Consider the following 19,001-nt stretch of genomic DNA (forward strand, 5'->3'; position numbering starts at 1 on the left):
TGGATCTATTCGGCAAGAACTAGGTGTCCATTTCCTAAAGGGAAAGCCTCGCCTATTTTGTCCCATGAAATAGGAAGAACGTTCGAGGATTTCACATAAATAGCCACAAATTACTTGAGAATTAAAAAGGGGGGAAAGGGGGGAAATAGTAACTCTATAGTAAAACTGCCACACCACCTTAACTAAGTGGTCCACATTAACGTCAATAACGGGACAAACTGACATCCATCGCACACCTCCCGCAGTGATGTGCTGAGAAGGACACAGCATCACCATCCATTCAGCAACGCATAAAATTAATCGTGAGGAAACATCAGACATACCCAACTGAGGGACATGCTACAGAATAACGTGTCTGTGCTCTTCCAAAAATGTTTGTGTCATGAGAGACAAAGAAAAGCTAAGGAACTGGCAGATTAAAGGAGACTAAAAAGACACGATGATTAAATGCAATACGTGGTCCTGGATAGGATCTTGGGGTGGGGATGGGGGGAATTACTATAAAGGGCAATATTGAGACAGCAAAATTTGTGTGTTAGATCATAGCATTGTATCCACGTTAGACTTGTTGATTTTTTTTTTTTTTTTTTGGCTGTGTTGGGTCTTCGTTGCTGCGCGCAGGCTTTCTCTAGTTGTGGCGAGTGGGGTCTACTCTTCCTTGTGGTGTGCAGGCTTCTCATTGCGGTGGCTTCTCTTGTTGTGGAGCATGGGCTCTAGGCGCACAGGCTTCAGTAGTTGCAGCACGTGGGCTCAGTAGTTGTGGCACACGGGCTTAGTTGCTCCACGGCATGTGGGATCTTCCCGGACCAGGGCTTGAACCCATGTACCCTGAATCGTCAGGCGGATACTTGATCACTGCGCTACCGGGGAAGTCCCTGTTTTTTTTTTGTTTTTATTTGTACTGGGTTATGTAAGAGACTGCCCTTGTTCTTGGGAAATATATGCTGAAATAATTCGGGGCATGATGTCTGCAACCTACTCTCAAATGGCTCCAAAAAATGTGTATATACATATATATACACACATACATATATGGCAAGAGACTGCAAATGTGGCAAAATGTTAACAATAAGTAAATCTGGGGACTTCCCTGGTGGTCCAGTGGTAAAGAATCCTCCTTCCAATGCAGGGGACCCGGGTTCGATCCCTGGTCGGGGATCTAAGGTCACACATGCCATGGGGCAACTAAGCCCGTGTGCCACAACTACGGAGCCTGCGCACCTCAACTAGAGAGCCCACATGCCACAAACTAGAGTCCACGTGCTCTGGAGCCCGCGCGCCACAAGTAGGGAGAGAAAACCCACACGCCACAACTAGAGAGAAGCCCCTGAGCCACAAGGAAGAGCCCACACGCTGCAACAAAAGATCCCACATTCCGCAATGAAGATCCCGCATACTGCAACTAAGACCCAACGCAGCCAAAAATTAAAAAAATAAATGAATAAAATAAGTAAGTCTGGGTGAAGGGTCTCTGGAAGTTCTTTGAACATTTTTGCCACTTTTCTCTAGGTTCAAATTTTTTAAAGTAACAGAACACAAATAGCTTTTCTTTTTTTCTTTTCACAAAGAACTTTTTAACCATTATGTAAATAACATGTGTTCATTATAAACACTTCAAGCAACACAGAACAGGCTAAAGAGAAAGGTAACCATTACCCAAGAAACTCTAGCTCCCAGACATAATCACCCTCAACATATGCAGCTTTCTTTTCCAAAGTTACCTCTCACAACTCAGCCCACACACATGCTTTTGCTTTACCTGCAATTCAGGGTTAAATATATTATGCGCCAGATCCTTCCACATACAACTAATTTAATCTTTACAAAGGAAGTGGGCCTCATTGCCACCCTTCCCAGCAGAGGTGAGAAAACTGAAGCTCCAGCCCCTGGTTCACACAACTACTGAGATGTGGATCCTCTTTCCACCCTCCCTCTCCTTCTCTGCCTGCAAGGCCCGCATCAAATGCCACCTCCTCCAGGAGGATTTCCTGCTCGACTCCAGCCAGAATGAGTCACCTTCCTCTGGGGCCCATAGCAAGCTGCAAGCCCCCAGAGCAGTCGGTCTGAGAGCTTTCTCACAGAGTTAACAGCCCTCTTGGCAGCTTCCTGGAGAGCCTCTGGGCAGGTACTGTTTCTATGTGAGCAGCCTCCTCTTGGGGCCTGGCCTATCATAGATGCTTCAGGTTTCCTCATTTGAACTGGATTCCAGTCAGGGTCACGGGATGTTTCCTTAAAATGAATCATCGGGCTTCCCTGGTGGCGCAGTGGTTGAGAGTCTGCCTGCCAATGCAGGGGACACGGGTTCAAGCCCTGGTCTGGGAAGATCCCACATGCCGCGGAGCAACTGGGCCCGTGAGGCACAACTGCTGAGCCTGCGCGTCTGGAGCCTGTGCTCCGCAACAAGAGAGGCCGCAACAGTGAGAGGCCTGCGCACCGCGATGAAGAGTGGCCCCCACTTGCCGCAACTGGAGAAAGCCCTCGCACAGAAACGAAAACCCAACACAGCCATAAATAAATAAATAAATACTTAAAAAAAAAAAACGGAATTAAGACCTGTCCGTGCTACCGCATCTTTACAATAAAAAAAAAAAAAAAATGAATCATCATCTGAGAAGGCTGAAAAGCTTCCACTTAGGCCTGATGCTATTCCTGTGCTGATTCCAGCTAGGACTGATCAAATCAGTCTGAATTTTCCTCGGGGTGATCCTCAGCCCCTCCCTTTTCCAGTTTTACCCTCTGAGACGTTTCTCTGATGGAGACCTCCCAAAGGGAAGAGAGAGGTGGGCAGCAGAACATCTTAGGCGAGCGTCCCTTCCTCCTCCTCCGGGTGATGGATCATAAGGTTTTCACAACTGCAAGGGAATTCTTAGCAGAAACTCAATGGCTTTCAAAGCCCCGGGAAGTAATAGGAGGTAACAGGGGTCCAGTGGGGCTTGTGGAGAACCGGCGTGTAGGTGTTCTGCCTGCAGGTGTTCACATTCAAAGCTAAAAATCACAAACCCAGGCCCTTAGCAAAGAGATTCTGTTTGTTACTCCTGAATCTAGATTCTCTCTCAAACCCCTTTAAAATGGGGAGACTAGGGTTTAAAAAAGGAGAAGGGGGTTTGCACAGCGAGTCTGAAGAGTCCAGAATCATCAGTGTTTCCAATCAACACGTTTGTCGTCATCTTTCTCTCTCTCCCTTCCTTTCTCCAACTCTCTCTCAAGTTACCACCTGAGAGCTAGTCTGTTTGCCTGGCCTCGAGAAATGAAATCAAAGCTTTTGACAGACAGATAGAACCATCTTAGGCCATCCCTCTCCTCTTTTCAACAGATGGAGAACTGAAGCCCAGAGAGGTCAAGTAACCTGTCCGAATTACACAGTAATTTAGACAAGAGATAGCAGAACCAGATCTCTGGGGTTCTTTTCAATACACATGCAAAACAAGTCAGTTTGTGAGTGTGACGTGAGAATAAGGGGAGAGTGGATATTCCAGACCTCTTTCTCTCTCTATTGTGCAGCGGTTTTTATTGTTTTCTTTCTTTCTTCCTTCCTTCCTTTCTTCTTTCCTTCTTTTAATGTTTTGAAGAGAAAAGCAGACTGCATCTGATTAGTTTGGTTTACTTTAACTGAGTGTTTTAAATTCCATTCTTGTGCCTGAAAACAAACTTAATTGCCAATTGTAAATGGAATAAACGATATTTATTCTGGTTTCCTGTAGAGCTACCAAGGCTGCAGAATTGCCATTTAGTCAGATCAAAAACAAATGCCCGAACTATGTCAGACACGTGAGGAATGCAGAGAGAAAGTCCCAAGATCCAACTGGATGCTGGCCTTGGGCCCCGGGGGAGAGGCAGGTGGGCCTGGCCTACCCATATTGCTGGAGAGCCTGCCCCCTCCCCTGGTGGGAGGGGGTTGCTACATCATCTGTTAAAGATAACTCAAACCACATTCCCCCCTGGGTTCAAGCCCAGGGCTCCCTTAACTATTTTTTTAACCTCGATAAACAACCATACTTAAAAGAATTCATTCACTCCACAGTTATCTACTATGTACAAGGCACTGTTCCAGAATCCAGTGTTGAATAAGATGGAAAAGGATGGTGTCTGGGGAGGAGCTTAAATTTGGGCCTAACGTGTGTGAAGGGTTTCCTGGTACCAATCCTTTTGGTAGATTATATTTCCTTTTAATAATTCTTTTGTTCCAAAATGGAAATTATTTCAGTTTTTAAATGAAAACTGACAGCAATTTTAAAAATTAGTACAAATGCAAAAGAGCATAAAGAAGAGAGTTAAAAATTACCTGTTTCGTTTTTAACAAAAATGTTATGTAGATTGATGAGTGGATGGATGGATGGAAGGATAAATATATGATAAAGCAAATACAGCAAAATCTTAACAAATGTAGCATAATATAGGGCTATACAGTTCTTTCAATTTTCTGTATGCTTGAGGGACTTCCTGTGGTGCTCCAAGGACAATGGTGCTTCAGGGACATAGGATGACCCTGCCTGAAAAAGTGTCAGCGTTACACCCCCTACCGGACTCTTAATCGCCATCCCCACCACCATGTTGCGATGGTTACGAAATTCCCGAGCCCACCTGGGCAACGGGACCTGTCCCAAATAAGGAAAGGCATCTGCCCTGTCCCACTCTTACCCTATAGAAGGAAGGTGTATGTGCCTCGACCAATCAGTAAACAAAATTACACCTTGGACCATTCCTTTGTTTTCTGGCTATAAAAACTGATCAATAGCACATTTTCGGGCTCCACTCTCCCAGACTACTAGGAAGTCGTCGGCCCGCTGTTCTGGCAGTGACCCTTCCCACTAATAAATTCTATCTTCTTTACATTCTGCCTTGTGTCTGGAAATTCTTTTCCAACCCACGTGCGGACCACGACATTTTGGTGGCCTGTACGGGGACATCTCCGGGGGGATCTCCTCCCCCACCTCCTCTCCTCATTCCTTGGGACCCTCTGTGAACAGGCAAGCTGCCGTGAAAGCAGCAGAGGAACTCTGGCCAGGGCCACATCCTGGTGTGTTCCGAAGACTCCACGGCTCTCTTCACCCCAGTAACTGCCGCCCAGACTGGTGAGGATCCCTCTGTCTTCCTTCCGACTGAGGACTAGGCCGATTGGTATCGTGCGGGCACGGGTCAGGCATTTAAAAGCCATTAGGGCACCTGCCACTTGAAGATGCCCATGAAAGGATAAGGGGTTCACGGAACAGACCAGGCTATTAGAGCGTCTGCGCCCCCGTCAAGACGACTTCCGTGCAATGCGAGGCACACCGTGGACAAAGCAAAGCACAAAGCCCACAGTCCCTTGGCCACCGCCTCCTCGGTAGGGTTAGAAGGCGGAATCCTCAGTCCTCTTTTCTGTCTCTTCTGCTTCTTTCTCCTCAGCTCGGACTGACTCCAAAGGACCTCACTGCCTCTAGATTGTCCTGGGAGAGCTCCTTCCCATCCATGAGAATATTCTATCAATGAGTCAATTCCCAGCTGGTTTCCGGGAATTCCCCTCTCTGGTCATTGGTGCCTTAGTCGCACTGAGGCTAAGAATGGGTTCAGGGATGTCTATTCCCTTAGACTCACCTCTTGGTTGTATTCTCAGGAATTGGAAGGAATTTGACCCAGACAATCTCAAGAAGAAGAGGCTCATTTCCTTTTGTAACACGGCTTGGCCCCAGTACAAACTGAGGGACCAAGAACAATGGCCTCTTAATGGGACCCTAAATTACAACACAGTCCTCCAACTTGATCTCTACTGTTGGAAACTAGGAGAGGATTCCAAGCTTCCGTACGTGCTGGCCTTCACGGCCCGCGGTCAGAATCCGAGCCTGAGGGACTCCTGTCGCACGTGTCTCTCCATTGCACGTGTCTCTCCATTGCACGTGTCTCTCCATTGCATGTGTCTCTCCATTGCATGTGTCTCTCCGTTGCCGCTTTAATGCCTCATCCTCCCGCCCTCCTCCTTCAGCTTCACTACCTCGTCCCTCCCCACCTCCCCCTCCACCAGGTATCCTGGATGAGCCTTCTTGTCCCTGGTCTCACCGCCTCCTCCTCAACCTTCTCCCCAACCCCTACCTCCGTACCCAGAAGCAGACCTTCCCTCCGCTCCCCACACTTAGTCACGAGCAGCCCAAAGCTCAGCATCGAGTCCCGATATGCTTCCCCTACGAGAGGTCTCTAACGGAGATCTAGGTACTATCAGGGTTCATGTCCCCTTCCCCATGTCTGATCTCTCTCATATCCACGGGAAACTGGGCTCCTTCAGCCAGGACCCCTCCACCTTCATCAGGGAATTCCAGGCCCTAACTATAGCCTTTGACTTAACCTGGCCAGATATTCATGTGGTCCTAACTACCTGCTGCATCATGAAGAAAAGGCCAGGATCGAGGCCGTGGCTCAGGCCTGGGCAGATAAGGCACACGCCCGAAATCCTAATGAGAACCGAGCGGGGGCAGAGGCAGTCCCAAGGGCAGACCCAGGATGGAGACACCAGGCAAATGAAAATGGGCCAGCAGGAGGGCTCACTAGGAGAAATTACCTGTCTACTAGAAGGTATGAAAAAGGCAATCATCAAACCTGTCAATTATAATAAACTCAGAGAAGTTACACAGGAACGCCCTGAGAATCCAGCCCTTTTTCAGGCCCGATGAGCAGAGGCTATGAGGAAATACACCAACCAAGATCCTGAGACCCCTAAGGGTCAGGCTATACTTGCCGTTCACTTTATAAGCCAGGCATCCCCAAGCATAAGACAGAAATTACAGAAACTAGAGCAAGGGCCACAGACCCCATTTCCTGTTCTACTTGACACGGTCTTTAAGGTCTTTAACAATAGGGAGGAGGCTTCTAGGAACAGACGAGAACTAAGAGAGGAAGAAAAGTTAAAACGACATGTTCAGTATATGGCTCTTGCCATTGCTCAGTCCCTCCCAAAACAGACCCACGGGAGCCCCTCTCCCGTCTCAGAAACCACCGCTGAGCTGCTACCAGTGGGGTCAGCAGGGGCACAGTGTCAGGAACGGCCGCACCCCACCACCCGATCCCCCGTGCCCTTACTGTCGCCCAAAGGGCCACTGGAAGAGGAGTTGTCCCTGCCGCCCTCAAGCGGGGAGGCCAATGCCACAACCACCCAACACTCGGGGCATTCGGGTCCCAGCCCCCTGGGCCAAGGTCAAGGCCAATTGCCCCTGTCGGTGGTAATTGACTATCAGGAGCGAGAACCGGATTGTGCTCTAGATCTGGGGCTCCTGGATGCGGATGACTGAAGGTGCGCACGGCTCAATCTATAGGCGCCTATGTTCCCCATAAGACCGGAGGAGCCCTGGGTAACCCTGGATGTGGCAGGGGCTACTATAACCTGTCTAACTGACACAGGGGCTACTTGGCCCTGACCTCCTTCTCTGGTCCCACTTGCTGTTCCTCAATCCTCTTAATGGGAGTAGACGGAAAGCCCTCATATGGCCATTTTACACCTCCCTTATCCTGTTCCCTTGAGAATACTCTATTCACCCATTCTTTCCTAGTTCTCCTGGCCTGTCCGATACCCCTGTTAGGCCGGGACGTTTTAACAAAACTTAAAGCTACTTTATCATTTACGCCGGTAAATATGGCTTTAATAGCCACTGCGAAGCCTACTCTAGCTAAAATCCCACCCCATATCCTCCACCAAGTTCCCCTGGAGGTACCTCCATTGCCCGACAGCTCTCTCTTGCACTCACACAACAGACTGCCTGCCTAGCCGCTCAAATTAACACTCTACAAGAACAAAAAAATTCTCTAGCAGGAGTGGTTTTACAAAATAGAAGAGCTCTGGACCTCCTAACAGCTAATCAAGGAGGGACCTGTGCAACGTTAAAGGAGGATTGCTGTTTTTTGTCAACCAACCGGGCAAGGTCCAGACCAATCTTCGAGCCATTATTGAAAGAGCTAATGGATTCTACAGGGAAGGAGTCTCAGGGGGACTCGACTGGTGGGACTTCAAGACTAATATCTGGTCCTGGTTCTCTTGGCTAACCCCTTTCCTAGGTCCTATAGTAGCCTTTCTACTTCTACTAATCTTCGGGTCATGTATTTTTAACCTCCTTGTTAAGTTTGTCTCTTCCAGAATACAACAAATAAACCTCCAAATGGTGATGCAACAAGAATACCAGCCAGACAACACTTGTACAACTCTTGAACAAGCTGCCATCACTTTCCATGGGGCCCACACTCCTCCCTAGATACACCCTGACAGAGAGCAGGCAACGGGAACCCAGGGCCCCACGATGCCCCCGGTCAGCAGGAAGCAGCCAGAGAGAGTTTGTCGCCCCTTCTCCTCACAAAGGGGTTCCCGAATGCCTGAGAGGGAATTAGGCAGTTAGGTAGACATGAGCAGGGTATCCATTAGGGCCAAGGAATTGGCCCTATAAATAAAGAGAGGGGGGAATGTGGTGCTCCAAGGACAATGGTGCTTCAAGGACAAAGGACGACCCTGCCTGAAAAAGTGTCAGCATTACACTCCCTACCGGATTCTTAATCAATTGCCCTCCCCACCACCATGTTGCGATGGTTATGAAATTCCCGAGCCCACCTGGGCAACAGGACCTGTCCCAAATAAGGAAAGGCATCTGCCCTGTCCCACTCTTACCCTATAGAAGGAAGGTATAGGTGCCTCGACCAATCAGTAAACAAAATTACACCTTGGACCATTCCTTTGTTTTCTGGCTATAAAAACTGATCAATAGCATGTGTTCGGGCTCCACTCTCCCAGACTACTAGGAAGTCGGCCCGCTGTTCTGGCAGAGACCCTTCCCGCTAATAAATTCTATCTTCTTTACATTCTGCCTTGTGTCTGGAAATTCTTTTCCAACCCGCGTTCGGACCACCACACTTCCCTGGTGGTCCAGTGGTAAAGAATCCGCCTTTCAATTCAGGGGACGCGGGTTCAATCCCTGGTCAGGGAACTAAGATCCCACATGCCGAGGGGCAACTAAGCCCGCGCACCTCAATGAGAGAGCCCGTGTGCCACAAACTACAGAGCCCACATGCCTGGAGTCCGCGCGCCACAACTAGAGGAGAGAGATCCTACGCGCCACAACTAGAGAGAAGCCCGCGCACTGCAGTGAAGATCCACTGCAGCCAAAAATAAATAAATAAATAAATAAAAAATAAATAAATAAATGTGCTTTCCTCTAAAAAAAAATCTTCTGTATGCTTGAACATTTTCAAGCATATTGGGGACAAATATGACTGTGTTTTATCACCTGCATTTCAACCACTGTATTATAACCTATCTCAGCTTCTAGGCTTATGGGTCCACCCCTCTCTTTTTTTTTTAAATCACCTTCACCTTTGAGAATCTGAATTCTATGGACTGTTTCCCAGAAGAATGCATTATGTATTTATTATTTATTTAATCACACATTTATCAATGCTTTGCATGCAGGAACTCACTTAATCCTCTTAGTAACCCTATGGGGAAAGTACTCATTATCCCCAACCTGAGCCTAAAGTGGTGCATTTTATCTTCAAGGTCTTTCCCTAAACCCCAAGACGCCTTGCTGGAGGGCTGGGACCTGGGACTGTGCTGGAGCTGTGGGGAAAGGGGTTTATTTGCAGTCCCAGGACCTAGCATGGGGCCTGGCAATGAACGTTTTTGAATGAGCGAATGAACACTATACATGGTTGCAGTTAAGACTGTCATGCACTCAGGCTCTTCCCAGGTGATAAGAAGGCGTCTCTGGGGTCCAAGACATGGCAGGCCTAAGCTTGGAGCAGGAGGTGCTCGCTGGAGAAGGGATAACTGAATGATGTACCTGTCAGTTCCTCAAAGGTCAGAGCATGAGTGTCCACCTCCCATTCTCCAGCGGCCCGCTCCTGTGACAGGCTCTTGGGGGTAACCAGTGACGCATCCAGATTTAAGATATCCACATCACGATGCTGTGGTCTTACAGCTGGATGGGCCTGGGACTGAATTCTTTCTCTACCTCTTTCTCAGTCAGTTAACTGCTTTGTGTCTGTTTCTTCACCCTGAAACAGGTAAAAACAATCCCTACCTTACAGGGTTTTGGGGAGGGTAAGAGAATCAACATGTGCAAAGTGCTTGACTCATAAGTAAATAAAAAGTGGTGGCTGTTACTGCTATTTCAGCTTTAATGTGGGGACACAGGGCAACCTGTTGGTGCCACCTTTGGGGCCTTTCTCTCCAAAGTACCACCACCTCTGGTTGGGGTCTTGTAAGGGCCCATTTACCATCTCAGGCAGCTCAGATAGTTTAACTAGTTGATACCAAATTCAAGAGATGAAAGTGGCAGAGGGGAGGGCTGGTGTCCAGCTGAATCCACCTTAAATGATGGACAGTCCTCATTTCTATTTTTTTTTTTTTTTTTTTTTTAGTTTCAGGATGTGAGATCTGGTTCCCTGACCAGGGATTGAACCCAGGCCCCCTGCACTGGGAGCGTGAAGCCTTAGCCACTGGACCACCAGGGAAGTCCCTCCAGTCCTTTTTTAAGGGTATGTGTTATTCCACTGGCAGCCTGGGATGGTGGAATCACCACACCATTTACCAGCTAGTTCATTTGAGGCAAGATGCAGTAGTCCAACTGGCCTCAACAGCTTCACCCATAAAATGGGAGTGATAATAACAATGGAACCTAATCTGATAAATTGTCATGAGTGTTTCACTATAAATTGTACAGGAGGTATGCAAACGAACATTTATTCATCCCCGTGGGCTAGGCACTATACTATATGCTTTACAGCTATTATTTAATTGTAGCCCTTGAAACAAAATTTATGTTGATTAGGTTTTCTTATCCTTACTTTACCAATGAGGAGACTAATGCTGCAAGATTGCCTGGGGTCACACAGCTAGCAAGTGGCAGAGCTGGGACTCCAACAGACCTTGGTCTTTCTCATGCTGCCTCAGTGACAGCCCCACCGTACCACCCAGTCTCCCTAAATTGCCAGGCTCATCCTGCGTATGTCTTTAGCCCACAATCTTGGGACTATTACAGGTGACCTAGCCATGCTTGTCAGAAATACTAAATCAGAATCTCTGGGAGTTCCCTGGTGGCTTAGTGGCTAGGATTCTGAGCTTTCACTGCCGTGGCCTGGGTTCAATCCCTGGTTGGGGAACTGAGAGCCTGCAAACCGCAGGGTGGCAAAAAAAAAAAAAAAAAAAAAAAAAAAATCTCTGAGATGGTGGGAGGGGTTAAAGGTTTTCATTTTAAACAAGGCCCTCCTTGCAGTGAGTCAGAGGGCCACTGGACTCTGCTTTTCGTTTCTGGACATAAATGTCCACCATCTTTATGCCAGAGGCTGCCTTTTTGTTTATTAATCTTAGAGTAGTGAGGGGAGAGATGGCACCCACAGAAGGAAGAGTTTGAGAAATTCCAGCGGTGCAGGTGCTTTTTATCCCTCTTTCAAGGCTCCCTTATGGTAGATAGTGAAAAGTGTGAGAGGCCATGTAAAGCATACAAGCTCTGGAGTCAGAACTGCCACCTTGGACAAGTCGCTTAATCTCCGAACCTCAGTTTTCCATTTGTAAAACAGGCATGCTAAAACCAATCTCCCAGGATTATTGTGAGAATTAAATAGGCAAACTGTGCCAGTTTCTGGTCCCTCCTAGCATTTACCAGAGCGTGTTTAAAATTTATCTCAGCGATGCATCTCCAGTCCCTAAGATTTTCTGGCACAAATGTGGAAACGATAACATTTGTAAAGATAAAATCTTTACAAATCTCACAGCTAATCTTCAATAAATAAATTAATATATATATACATACACATATATATGTACCTACATACACATATACATACATATGTGTGTGTGTGCGTGTAAAATGAAGAGGGTAGAGAACTCTCAGGAATCCACGGGGCAGGTGGTGGTAGGGTGGGATGACACCGTATTTGGAATCCGAAGCTCTGGATTCAAATCCAACCTGAACCTGGCCAGCTCTGTGTCAGTGCCAGGGATGCTGACAGCCGGTTTCTCCTTTGGTGAGCTCCCCTTACCTTCTGGGTCTTCTAAGCAGCCTCAGATCCCTTCGGGAAAGATCCCATACATACAACAACAGTCGAGGGAGGTCCTGATTCCTCTCTGAGCCTTTGGTCCTCATCCTTGAAAAGGGCACAAGGCATCTAGGGTTTTGGGGAGCCTTCACTGAAAGCATCTGGAAACCCCGGGGGCTCTTTACACACATGAGGAAGGGCGGGGGCGCTGAGTTAGAACAGCATCAGCCCAGAAATGCAGAATTGCCAAAAGAAAAGCCCCAAGAGGGAAGGACACTTTCAAAGAAGATAAAGGTGAATTCCAGGCATGAGCTGTCCAAGGGGAAGGGGGACTTCCCCGCCCCCTCCGCCCCCAGGTGCTCAGCCCGCGCCGCCCACCCCCGGCGCCCGGCGAGGGGAGCCGCGCTCTAGGACCCGAGGAGGAAGAACTGCAGGGAGACCGTGCCTCCAGCGGGTGCTGCCGCGAGCGGCCGGCCGAGGGGGCTGGAAATGAAAGTAAAGCTCTCCGGAGCCACATGGACGGAGCTGCCGGGGCGGCGGCGCCGGGAGCAGGATGCTGCCGCCCGTAATTAAATAGCATTTACTCTTATTATTACTAATAATAATAACGTAATCATACCTCTAGTCATAGCATACCATTTATCGGGCTCGGCGCAGGCCCGCGGGGAGCGCAGCCCGGCCGAGGTGAGTGAGTGCTGCGCGCGGCCCGAGCCCCGCGGGGCAGAGGCCGGGGCCCGACAGCGAACCGGCGGCCGGCGCTGGAGGGCTCGGGGCGCCCGGGGGCCGCGCCGGGCTGGGAGGAGGTGCGGAAAGCCCTGGCCAGGCCGGAGCTGTGCGGGGACACCCGGAGAGTGCATTTTGCAAAAATCAATAATCCCCCAACCCCCGTTTCCTTCTTTTTGGGGCTCCCCCTCCCGGCCCCCGTGCCCTGCCCCAAAGTTTCAAAGTTATTGTGCGGTCGGGGGCACCTGCCGCTGGGAGATTTGGCTGCCTCTGCAACCCCCCGAGGGGTGTCTTGGAATTTCTTGCGTGGGGGCTCTCTCCTGGGCGTCCGGAGCTTTGGGGTGCGCGGATGCTTTGCCGGTTCCCGCGATGGGGTTCGAGGCGATTGGCGGGGGCGTCGCTGGCAACGCGCCCCTTCCTTTTGTGTGCGCCTTGGCCCCGCAGCGCCGAGAGTTGGAGGGACCGCAGCGCGGGCCGAGGACCGCGGCCGCCGACGGGCCGCCCCTGCCGGCTGCGGCGGCCACGCGAGCCCGGGGATCCGGGGCCTGCGGCCCGGCCCGGGGGAGAGGGCGGCAGGAAAGGGGGGCGCGGTCTGGGGGGGCATTTCCGGTCGCGGGATCAGTCCCTGGGCTCAGGCCTGCGGGGGGCCCGTCGTCCTACCAGGGGCTCACAGGGGCTGCGGGGGACAGCTCCAGCGCCTGGGGGGCGCCCACCCCGGCCTCGGACCCCCTCCTGCCCTAGGCGGGCCTCAGGGACTCCTCTCGGCCTGCTCCTTCCTTTCCCCGATTTCCTCTTAAAATCTGTCTGATTCGGATATTTATAAGGTGCCCGGTTTGGGGGTCTTTCACAGAGACAAAGCAGTATTCCCGGGGGAAAAAAAATCAGGATTCACTCTGATAGACTCTGATGGGTGTGATGCCTACATGGCATTAATGGGTAAGAATAGGGGCTGGAGAAGAAATGGAGGGGCTGGAGAAGGGGCCTGGGCCCAGAGTGAGGGACTGGGGTGTCCACATCAGCTTTGTCAGGGATTTCATTTCTCTGGGATTGCTTACTGGGACTTTTGATTCCTGGGTACAAGACCTTGAACTCCAACTTCTTAGCATTTTCCTCAGTGCCTGCAATTCATCCAGTCCCATGAAAACAGCAGAATGCAGATCCTTGGATTTTCACACAAATGTGATAATTATAGTACATTTAGCAACTATTGGACACAAAATTCCAGCAGAATCTTTAATTCTACTACCAAGACTTCTCCCCCTCTCCCCCCACATACCACCATACCCACCTTGGTCGTCTTTCCCCATTTTCACTTCCCATGGAAATTGGACTGCAAGCTAGAAATGATGCCCGGCCAATTGCAGTTGGAATAGGTTTGTGGTGTGGGCTTCCTTGAGCTGGGAAGGAGAAACCTGTGTCCAGGAGGGCTGATATCTGAAGATAAGACAGATTTTGTGAGCCCTGAGCTGGGACGAGGTTCCATGGATGCTGTGAATTCTAGGCTGTTGGCTTTTTGTTTAGGATGAACAGTTAAGAATGTGGGTTTTGGTGGATTATTTGGGGCTAAGAGCTGGGCTCTTGAGTCTTAGGTATAGGAAAGTTGAGGCATCAGTAGGTTTGGATTTGAAAATCTGAAAATAATAATCCCTTAAATAGCACTTTTTAGTTTATAACAAAAGGGCTTTCACATATGCTGGCTCATCTGTCCTCCGTAGCAACCATGTTAGCTCGACATTTTTCAGTCCTCATTTTCCAGATGAGAAACCTGAGGCTTAGAGAGTTGAAGGTTCTCCCTGGAAAGTCACATAACAGAGCTAGGATTCCCACCTGGTTTTCTGCCTCCAAATCTTCACCTTTTCCCAGAGTCCTGGCTACCTTAGCAAGTTACTTTTCAAGCGCTTCTTGTGAGCATAGTGCAATGCTGTGGGGCAGGCTTGGGTTGAGTTTGCCACTTAGAGGCTGGCTGGGCAGAGAAAGTTAACTCTAGCGAACCAATGAGAGAACAAGGAAATGGTCAATACTAGGGTCAATGCGGTGGGAGTGGAGAGAAGAGAGAGCTCTCAGGGTAACCTGGAAAAGTTAGGAAAGGCTTCCTTCAGCAAGTGGGTCTTGAACTTGAAAGAATGGGTATGCTTGGCTGGGGTGGAGAAGAGGTAGGGGATTCTGGGCTCACCACAATTGCTTCCGCTCTGGGAGGTTGACGTACGTTCTAATTCTTACAGCGGCTCCTTGAGGGGTGGGCATTATTATCTCCATCTCACAGCTGAAGACACTGAGGAACACATGATTTATGTGGCTGGCCCAAGATCACCTGGCTGGATTTGAAGCCAGTCCTGTGTGACTGTTAAGTGTGCTACATGGCGTCAGAATTGGACCACCTCCATCCCAAATATGTAGACAAGAACAGAGACCAAGACAGTTTGAACTGGCAAATGTTCCGGGGGTGGGGGCTTAAGCTAAAATGTCAGCAGGCTCCCCAAGGCCAGGGAGTTTTAATGAACCAGCCCTGTGCCCCATGGCCTCGCGGGGCTGGCCCAGTGCAGGTACTCTCAGGAGGTTTCTGGAAGCCTGACTGCAGAAGGCAGAATGGTGGTGGAAGGAAGACTGGGCCCTGGGTGTGGAGATCTGAGTTCAGTTCCTAGTGCCTGCCAGTACCTGGCTTGACGCCGCGGAGGAGCCTGTGGCTTGGAAAGGAGAAAGATATGGATGATTAACCTGAGCTTCCCAAGGACAGGAACTGGGTCTGATTCACCCTGTGTGTCCCAGGCCCCCGTGGAGGTGCCAGGAGGACGCATTCAGCCATTTTGTTGTCAAACTGAATTATGTCCCAGTGTAGAGGAAGAAGATTTATTTTGCCCTGGGGGGTGAAAGGTCTTCCAAGAAGAAGTGCCATTTAAACATTTGAAAGATGGGTTGAGGGCTTCCCTGGTGGCGCAGTGGTTAAGAATCTGCCTACCAATGCAGGGGACACGGGTTCAATCCCTGGTTGGGAAGATCCCATGTGCCGCGGAGCAACTAAGTCCATGCGCCACAACTACTGAGCCTGCGCTCTAGAGCCCGCGAGCCACAACTACTGAAGCCCGCATGCCTGGAGCCCGTGCTCCCCAACAAGAGAAGCCACCTCAATGAGAAGCCCGTGCACCGCAACGGAGAGTAGCCCCCGCTCACCGCAACTAGAGAAAGCCCGTGTGCAGCAATGAAGACCCAACACAGCCAAAAATAAATAAATAAAATAAAATTTTTAAAAAATTAAAAAAAAAAAAAGAAAGATGGGTTGAGAAAGGCCAGAGAAAGGGCATTCTAAGGAGCGGCACTGAGCTGGACAAAGGCAGGGCAGTGTGAAGTAGGAACAGGCAGATCATCTGGTACAGCCACGGTGCAGGTGGCAGGTGTGAGTTCAGGTTCAAGTCAGGCTCTGCCACTGTGGTCCCTTGGGTTCTCCAGGCCCAAGTTTCCATTTCCGAAAATGAGCCCTGAGGTTTGATGATGTTTGGTGGTAACCTCTGGGAGGAGCCCAGTGCCCGGGGATCGGGACAGGAGACTCAGATGAGAGGAACTAGAGGGGTTTAAAAATTTTTAGTAACTTAACAAACAGCAATCCAGCAATTAGCTAGTGGCCAGCTGTCATGAGTGGTTTCTCCTAGATGAGCTTAGTCAATCTTTATGATAGCCCTATAGGTGGGCGCTATAATTGTCCCCATTTTACAGATGAAGAAACTGTGGCACAGAGAGGTTAAGTGACATCGTGTAAGTGACAGAGCTGGAGGGCAAACCGGGGCAGTTTGGCTCTTGAGCTGGCCCAGTGGGGGACTAGGTAAGGCTGGGAGGGAGGGAAGCAGGAGGCTGACGGGGCTGGTGGTGGTAAGGTGAGACAGCAGAAGGTGGAGGTATCCTCTGAGGAAGTCTGGCTGCAGCCTCAGCTGGGGTTGATGAAGTGACTGCTACGTGTCAGCTCCCAGGAGCCTCCACAGAAGCCAGCTCCTTTCATCACATTTAATGGCCCATAGAAAACAGGCTCGTTTTCCTTTCTCTGTCATCACCAGCTAGGGGGCTCCTTCCCACCTTATTTATTTCTCCTAGTAAGTCTGTTTCTTTGCAGGTGCCCTGATGGCTTCTGCAGGTGTGTTAGCACTGTTTCCCCATCAGGCTGTGGAGGCCCAGAGGGAAGGGGCGGCAGCATTTCTGCATCCAGGAGACATCTCTAGTTGACTTCAGTTCCGCCGCAATTCCCGAGCCCCGAATCAGAGGCTGGGACCCAGGCTTGATGGTGACAGTGGCAGTAGCGACAGCAGCCACCATGTCTGGATGGCATCTGTGTGCCGGCCTTGTGCTTTCTGCGCTTTCTCTTACTGAATCCGCTTAACGACTCTTTGAGGCAGGAACGACTATTAACAGCCCCATTTTGCAGATGGGGAGACTGAGGTTCGAAGATCACACAGCTGAGGTAGAGCAGGGGGTCAGAGGGAGCCAGGCCTGCTGGACTCCCGAGTCCGAGGTCTTAGCCGTCCTGCAGGAGAGATGCCGTCAAGGTGTTTCAGTCTCCATGGAGCTCTTTTCTTATCTGTCTGGAAACCCTAATGATCTAACATTTGTATCGTGCTTTTGCCCACAGTCTCTCATTAATCCTCATGATAATCTTTCAAGATGAAAGAGGTCTCTGTTTTTCAGAAGAAACCCGAGGAGCCACCCACCCCCCAGTTCTTCCTGTCTTGTCCACACCATGACTCAGAGAGGGAAGCGGGTGTCAGATTCCCTGACACTGAGAGCTGGGGTCAGCCAGCGAGAATCCATCGAGCACTTCCTTGAGGGCTGCAGGCAAGGTCGAGGCTCTGACCCTTCTGGGGTTTTCAGAGGCTCATCTAAGCTCTTGTTCTCTGGAGGATTCCATGTCATACCCTGTCCCTTTGCAGGCAGAGGAACACAGGGCAGGGAGTCCAAAGTCCTGCCTTTCGTTCAGTCCCAGCACACACTTGCTGCATGAGCTGGGGCACCGTCATCCCGTCAGTCTTGGCCTCAGTCTCCTGTTCTGAGAAATGGCCTTGCTGATTCAGTCCCATCTGCCTCAGGTTTGCTCTGAAACTTAAATGAAGGAACTTTGAAAGCTATAAAGACCACTCGGTGTGAGGGCATGGTTGTGATTGCCATGAACATTTAATAACATCCAGAGTGTTCCTGAATCTTCTCCACTGCTCACCTTGATCCAGGCCTGGACCCCTGCAGTAGCCTCCTAACTAATCTCACACCTTCCCCTCTTGTCATCCATCCTCAACACAGCAGCCCAGCGGATCTTCTCAAGAATGAGACCCTGTCACTCCTCTGCTGAAAACCTTCCAGCGGTTTCCTGCCACACATAGAGCACAGTGCTGGCTCTCCAGCTTGGCCCGTGTGTAGCTCTCTGACCAGCCTCAGCCTGTCCCTTGCCCCTTCCTTCCTGCTTGGCCTGCCCTCACTTCAGTACTGCAGCCTCATTGGCCTTCTGTCTTTTCCTTGAATATTCTAAGCTTGTTCCCACCTCAGGGCCATTGTCTTTGCCGTACCCTGTGCCAGGTGTGCCCTTACCCCCCTCCCATGTTCCCGTGACTGGCTCCTAATTGTCCCTCTTAAATGCCACCTCCTTGGAAGGGCCTGCGCTAAGCTCCCAGCCCACCCCCCTCTCCATCATTCCCTGCCACATTTCCTATTTTAGTTTCTTTGTAACTCTTATCTGTATCATTACTTGTGCATTTAACACTGGCCTTTTTATTTGTCTTTCTATGCATGGACCACAAGCTGTCCAAGGCCAGGGACTTCATTAACCTTGTTCCCCCAGCATCTGGTAGAGCCCATTGCACACAAAGGTGTCCTGTGGTTATTTGTTGAGTAAATGAATAATAGTAGCAAGGTGGTCCAGAACAGCCCTTGCCAAAAAAGAGTGGCCTAGAAAGAAACTGCAAAGAAATTGGGGTTGACTGATTGAAAAGTACTTACAGGATAATTTTGAAAGTTGCCAAGTATTCTCTGATGGTGCCCAGTTCAGCAGAAACACAAATTTCTGACCTCCTCTGGGTGTGTGTGTGTGTGTGTGTGTGTGTGTGTGTGTGTGTGTGTAGGCGGAGGGGACTATGTAAATCTACAAAATAGTCTTGGAAGGTGGATATCATTAGCTCCATCTCGTAAACGACAAAAAAGAGGCTCAGACTTATTCCCTGAAAGCTAGCATGGGACAGGGCTGGGACTGGAACCGGCTCAGGGCCCTTTGCAGAGCAGCCCATGAAACTCTTGGTGCCCAGGTGGTAGGACCACAAGGATTTCTCCTC

At 49.9% G+C, this 19,001-nt stretch overlaps 1 protein-coding gene across 1 annotated transcript in view; it reads left to right on the forward strand.

Moving 5' to 3' along the window:
* Window positions 1–12,381: 12,381 nt before the first annotated feature.
* Window positions 12,382–19,001, forward strand: part of ZC3H7B (zinc finger CCCH-type containing 7B) — a 56,815-nt gene continuing 50,195 nt past the window's right edge. Inside the window, exon 1 of the mRNA XM_082351420.1 lies at window positions 12,382–12,666. The gene's annotated coding sequence lies outside the window, so the exon portion shown is untranslated. The remainder of the gene's footprint in view (window positions 12,667–19,001) is intronic.

The sequence above is a fragment of the Balaenoptera borealis genome (genome assembly GCF_965194805.1).
Source record: "Balaenoptera borealis genome assembly, chromosome: 13".
NCBI lineage: Eukaryota > Metazoa > Chordata > Mammalia > Artiodactyla > Balaenopteridae > Balaenoptera > Balaenoptera borealis.